Below are 7,290 nucleotides of genomic sequence, written 5' to 3'. Positions count from 1 at the left end.
AGTTAAACCCCTTGTTTCTCTGTTCTGGGTGAACCACTATGAACACCTCCTTTGCCAGTAATTCCACAATCTGACTTCAGAGCTGCTACTTTCTCTGGTGATGGTATCAAAATGTACACCACATTGTAAAGAGGGGGACACCAGAGAAATGGTAAGTGGTAAGAACTGGAACTGGTAAGACGAGATGAACTGGCAAAAGACAGAACACAGGTATAAATACACAGGGGATAATGGGGCAGATGGGAGACACCTGGAGGGGGTGTGGAGACAAGCACAAAGACAGGTGAAACAGATCAGGGTGTGACAAAAACATGCCAAACAAAAATGGGAGGAAGACCTGGGAGACATTATTGATGATGAATGGGTACAGATATTTGAATGCCCAGTCATGTTCATATAAATCACAGACATAAATTACTGCACTTTAAAGACCATCCATAGAACATACTATATGCCAATGAAAATGAATATCATGCACTCAGAAATGTAATTCCTCTGCTAGAGGTGTAAAACAAAAAAGGGGACATATTTGCACATGTTATGATCTTGTGAAGGCTGGCTGAATTATAGCAAAGAATGTTATTTTATCTCAGGAGGTATTTCTCCCTTCTCTCTGTTTTTGTTTGCTTGTAAATGCTGATACTGGAAACTGTGAACAGATGAAACTGAAACTTAGCAATTACAGCAGCTAAGAAATTCATTGCCATTAATTGGAAGGTTGGTTATCCTCACACAATGTCACACTGGATGGCAGAAATGTCAACTTATGCATCACTAGATTTGATGTATTACAATTAAGAGTATACTGTGCAACTTTCATAAGGTCTGGGTGCCTTATGAAATATTGTATGACAAAAGGGGTTGGTATTGAACACGTTTTTTTTGTCGAGCAGTCGCAAATATATATATTTTTTCATGGCACACGAGACTCCTGAATGATTTGCGCCCGTTTCAGTGGACTAATCCATTGAGGCCTCAGGGATGCCACAGTCCAAGAATAGGGGGATTGTAGCTCATAATACACAAGGCATGTCTCTCTCCAGAATGTGCTCTCTCCTGCCATTTCATGGGTATTTATTGTTTCATAACTTCATTGAGTGTTTTGTTTGCTGTGTATCAATTCCCCATTACATACAGTACCTTCAGAAAGTATTCAGACACCTTGACTTTATCCACATTTTGTTAGGTTACTGCCCTATTCTAAAATGGATGCATTTTTAAAAATAAATTTGCAAAAATTCTAAAAATCGGTTTGTTTTCTCATTATGGGGTACTGTGTGTAGATTGAGGATATATATATTTTTTTTAAGTTAGAATAAGGCTGTAACGTAACAACATTTGGAAAATGTGAAGGGTTCTGAATACTTTCCCGAATGCACTGTATATCATTGGCCTTAGCTCCGATGCACCTCTTTTGTCTCGGTCTGTCGGACGACAGCCGAGTGAACAGTCCGTGGCTCGGGTGGTTGAGGTCCTTAATGATCTTCTTGGCCTTCCTTTGAACACCGCGTGCTGTATATGCGTTGGGCTCTCTGCACCACACTATGGAGAGACATGCGGTTGAGGGCGTAGCAACATGCACTCACAATCCATTGGTTGCTCTTTCTACAACTGTTTTAACCAATCACATCGTGTTTGTATTTGCATATTCTTTGCGATTGGTCCTCCAAGTCCTCCTTTGTCCTTCAAGTGTTGCTGAATCTCCTTTCTACAACAGTTTGCACCTTGGTTGGAAATTGAGGTAGTGGCAGTGATCCCTTCCCTATGAATGAGGTGTTGGACTGACAGTTGCAGAACAGGTTCAAGTCCTGGTCGGGCTACTCCCTGAATTTTCTACACGTTTTAGAAGTGCATCTTGGTGAGACCATTGAAAGTGTGTCCCATCGCCAATTGGTAAGGGCATGAGGGACAAGTAAGTGTGAGGTGCAGGGATGCACTTTCTGAAGGAAGCGGTCGTTTAGATAATCTCATTAAGAGGGTTTGAACCTCTTGGTGTAATGGCTAATGTATTGGACTGACAGCCATGAGGACCCAGGTTCGAGGCCTGTTCGGGCTACCCACTGACCTGAATGCTCTAGTTTACAATACCTTAAATCAAAATGTATAACATGCTGTAGCAAGTCCCTTGTCCCTTTGGTCATTATTGTCTCTATACCATCAGTTAATTGTGTGCCCTGAAATCTAATTTGATTAACCTAAAATTAAAATCTCAGGGGGCCACAATCCAACAAAATTGGACTGCTGCATTTACTGACCACATTAATGGAAAACTAGAGTATTATGGAGGGTAAAACACAGGACATTCTCTATCAATAGACTTATAAGGGGTCAATAGGATATTCTCCACTGGACTGTGTGATAGGGGGTCACCATCTGTTTTGTAAATAAAAACATTCAATGATGAATTAATGAGGCTACAAGTTGCTAGTCAACTAATTATTTTCCACTATAATGGCTGGCCCACGTGGGGGAAAATGTCTTACCACTTAATTGAGGTAAGACAGTAATTCTGCTTATAGATTATTCACGTATGAACTACACATTGACACATCCAGCCCAAAGCGGGAGGTTTAAAAAAAATACTTTCATGTAGTAGTCACCACAGTTCCAGAGCATGTCTTTAAATAATAAATTATAATATATGCCATATTAGCAGACGCTTTTGTTTTTATCCAAAGCAATTTACAGTAGTGCGTGCATACATTTTGGTATGAGTGGCCCCAGCAGAAATGAAAGCTATAATCCTGGTATTGTAAGCAACATGCTTTACTAACTGAGCTGCAGAGAACCACAGCTAGGCTATTTGAATTTTTTTTTATTTAACTGATGAATCGTCTTAGACCGCTGCTCCACTTGGGAGCCCAAGGCTAAATGAACAACTGAAAATATCAGGATTAATATCATTAATGTCCCAATAAATTTGGTCCAGTATACAGTTTGGTTCAATTTTTTTTATGGGTCTGAGCTAAACTATACAATTAAAGTAAAAAGAAAACCTTTGAGTTCAATATTTGGTAACAAGGCAAGTCAGTTAAGAACAAATTATTGTCAATGACAGCCTAGGAACAGTGGGTTAACTGCCTTGTTCAGGGGCAGAACAGATTTTTACCTTGTCAACTCAGGGAGTTGACCTAGCAATGTTTCAGTTACTGGCCCAAACTCTAACCGCTAGGCTACCTGCCACCACTTTACATAAAGCAATATGATGCAGTTATAATGGATTACGAGTCTTGTTAAGAGCATTTTACCCCATTATAGTGTCTGTATACTCATCTAATGATCTGGAGAGACAGATGCCTTATTACGAGACATAGATGCTTGTATAGCAGGCATTGTATCTGCAGGCTGTTTTAACCCATATTCTTTACATAGTTCTATACTGTATGTGTTTGCAAATCATTGCACTTTAATGCTGCTGTTGATTATATAAAATTGTATTATGGATCTGACAATTGCTTTGAAGAGAACAAGACCCCAAAACATGCATGATAAATTTGAAGTGTCCCAGTCACACGGAGCCTTCCATTCTGACAGTTCAGGAGAGGCAAATATGGAATTCTGCATTGTTACATGTTTTTATTATATAATTTTCATACAATTAAACAATAGTAATTTAGTCAATGGATAGTTTAGTTTGTATGTCAAGCCCTTGACAAGTCTTTCGAAAATATCCTGTTTCATAGTTTGCAACTGTGACATTCAGACAAACCACAAGAGGTCCCTGTTTGATTGAAAACGCTGTGGACTGCTCACTGCTGTACACTGGTATTACAGTTTGTCAGCCAGACAGCCATTCACAAAGTATAGACTACTGAAAGCTGTCCATGGTGCGAAATTGGGACATGTCTATGCAGCTGGTTATCAAATCATTGATCGGCTTTCTGTGGTGCATGTAGCCTATAGATTTGCTTTAGCTAATGGATAAATGTTTATTTGTAGGCCTATTTAGTTGCTATCTTTTCATGTTAAACCTAATATTTCATGAAGGGTCTCGTGTGGCTCAGTTGGTAGAGCATGGCACTTGCAATGCTATGGTTACAGGTTCGATTCCCACAGGGGATCACTATATATAAAAAGAATGTATGCACTCACTACTGTATGTTGCTCTGGATAAGCATGTCTGCTAAATGCCTTAACATGAAACAACGCCATGAAAGGCTGCCATTTAGACTGCTGGCTGGAGGCAATAATGTAAATACCTGTTCAGTCATTAAAATTCAAGCATTGCAGACTGTAAAATACATTTTTAGATACAACAGCATACTAACTAGCAATACATTTATTTTAAAAATTACAAACTGCCACGCATAGCATACCGGAACCTGCATGACATGAGCCGTCCTCATGCTGTCTCCCAACGTGGATAGAAAGTTGTTGTGCATAAAATCAGTCTTAATGCCAAATAGTACAGTCAGTCCACCCTCAAAACACTAGCTTACTATGGAGTGTTTTATTATGCAGTGTAGCCTACTATCTATAGCTACTGTATATACAGTATTTATCTGCTATTTATAAACATTAAATAGCCTAACAATTAAATAGCCTAACGATTAAGAAAAAAGTAGTTGGCTTGAGAATACATTTAGCCAATATTTATTGTTTGACTAGCTAATAGCCTGCACAAGTGGGCTGCAATCAAGGTAAATTAACACGACCCAGACAATCTTTCCTGAGACATTGTCAGTGGCGATTTTAGCATGTAAATCTTGGTGGGGCAAACTCGCAATATCAACAGGAATTATACTGAACAAAAATATAAACGCAACATGTAAAGTATTGGTCTCATGTTTCACGAACAGAAATAAAAAAATCCCAGAAATGTTCCATATGCACAAAAAGTCTCAAATTTGGTGCACAAATTTATTTACATCCCTGTTAGTGAGCATTTCTCCTTTGCCAAGATAAATCCATCCACCTGACACGTGTGGCATAACAAGAAGCTGATTAAAGAGCATGATCATTACACAGATGCACCTTGTGCTGGGGCCAATAAAAGGCCACTAAAAATTTGCAGACAATTTTAATTTAGAGTTATTTAGTTGTTCTACATACGTTGGGCTATATGTTTTGATTTTTAGTACATTTTAAGGCTGCATGATGCGACTAATGATTTGAAAAAAGTAGCTTGAAAGGCATGAGCTCTGCTAAGTTTTTTTTGCGCAGGCTGTACAGTTTCTCATTCAATTTGACAAGCACTTGATAATGCCTCCAATTTCACTGCGACATCCCCTTTGAGTGGCCGTAATGCACCCAAAAAAAAAATCCATGACTTTTTTAAATTATTTTATTATTCATTTTAAAAATGATTTTTTTTACCCCTCTTTCTCCCCAATTTCGTGGTATCCAATTGTTTTTAGTAGCTACTATCTTGTCTCATCGCTACAACTCCCGTACGGGCTCTGGAGAGACGAAGGTTGAAAGTCATGAGTCCTTCGATACTCAACCCAATCAAGCCGCACTGCTTCTTAACACAGCGCGCATCCAACCCGGAAGCCAGCTGCACCAATGTGTCGGAGGTTAGCGTGCACTGCGCCTGGCCCGCCACAGGAGTCGGTGGTGCACGATGAGACAAGGATATCCCTACCGGCCAAGCCCTCCCTAACCCGGACGACGCTAGGCCAATTGTGCGTCGCCCCACGGACCTCCCGGTCGCGGCCGGTTGCGACAGAGCCTGTGCGCGAACCCAGGGAGGCCTAAACAAATAATAATTCCATGACTTTTGCGGACAGTGGTCATTGTGCCCTGAATGCTGCGTTGTGCCCTTCTCCCTGAGTGAACGGATGGTGGTGGAGGTTGACGCAATTGAGTGTCCTTATCCAATTCCGAGGTGCATATTGAAGATATTGGAAGAACTATCCACATTTACTTTGTCAGTCAACAAGATGAGTAGGCCTAACGAACAGCAAAAGCACTAGCCTATGTCAATCTACTATCCCCCATAGTACAAAAATCCACCTATTCTATTCTGTGCGAGAAAAAAAATATTCCAAACATAGGACAGTTGTGGGATGCAATAGGTCCCAAATTAAAACAACCACTAGTACAAATGTACCTCCATAGCTAGGCTACATGAGGTGGGCAACTATGAATAGAACATTTAGCCAAAAAAGGCACTGTTTCTTATGATGGGCATCATTCACAAGTGATAATGTACAATGGCACCGGAGGGAATGGCTGCCATTTTATGGGCTCCTAACCAACTGTGCTATTGCTATTTTGTTCGTTTTATTTGCTTTGTTTGTAACTTATTTTATACATAATGTTGCTGTTACTGTCTCTTATGACCAAAAAGAGCTTCTGGACATCAGAACAGCGATTACCCACCTCGAAATGGACAAAGATTTATTCTTTAACGAGTCCGAAGCAAAGGATACACTGCTTTCTGGAGAACAGGCCCAAATCCCTGTCATTTGCGTGAAAAGTCAGAAAAAGGGGGCGGAGGTCAGGCTGCTTTCTGAGAATTCGTGGGCGAGTGAGTCAACCTTCACTACCATCCATTCTATTGGCCAATGTGCAATCATTGGAACATACAATGGATGATCTACGATTTAAGACTATCCTACCAATGGGACATGAACAACTGTAATATATTATGTTTCAACGAGTTGTGGCTGAAAGACTATACAGATAACCCAGCCAGCTCTATATTTTCTGTGCATCGGCAGAACAGAGAAGCTACGTCTGTTAAGACGAAAGGCGGGGGTGTGTCTAGTTGGCAAATATTAAAGAAGTCTCGAGGTATTGCTCGCCTGAGGTAGAGTACCTCATAAGCTGTAGACCACACTATCTACCAAGAGAGTTCTCATCTATATTATTCGTAGTCCTCTATTTAGCACCACAAACCGATGCTGCCGTAAGACTGCACTCAAAAGGCTGTAAGGCCATAAGCAAACAAGAAAATGCTCATCCAGAAGCGGCGCTCCTAGTGGCCGGGGACTTTAATGCAGGCAAACTCATTTCTACCAGCATGTCACATGTGCAAGCAGAGGGGGAGAAACAAAAAAAATAAACTCTATACCACCTTTACTCCACACACAGAGATGTATACAAAGCTCTCCCTCGCCCTCCATTTGGAGCGGGACGCTAATAAGAAGTCCCGCTACGCCCTCAGACGAACCATCAAACAGGCAAAGAATCAATACAGGATTAAGATTGAATCAAACTACACCGGCTCTGACGCTCGGATGTGGCAGGGCTTAAACTATTACGGACTACAAAGAGAAACCCAGACGCTAGCTGCCCAGTGACGCGAGCCAACCAGATGAGCCAAATGCCTTTTATGTTCACTTC

Source organism: Oncorhynchus kisutch, linkage group LG22 (assembly GCF_002021735.2).
Source record: "Oncorhynchus kisutch isolate 150728-3 linkage group LG22, Okis_V2, whole genome shotgun sequence".
NCBI classification, from domain to species: Eukaryota; Metazoa; Chordata; class Actinopteri; order Salmoniformes; family Salmonidae; genus Oncorhynchus; species Oncorhynchus kisutch.
Note: the sequence above shows the minus strand (reverse complement) of the source record.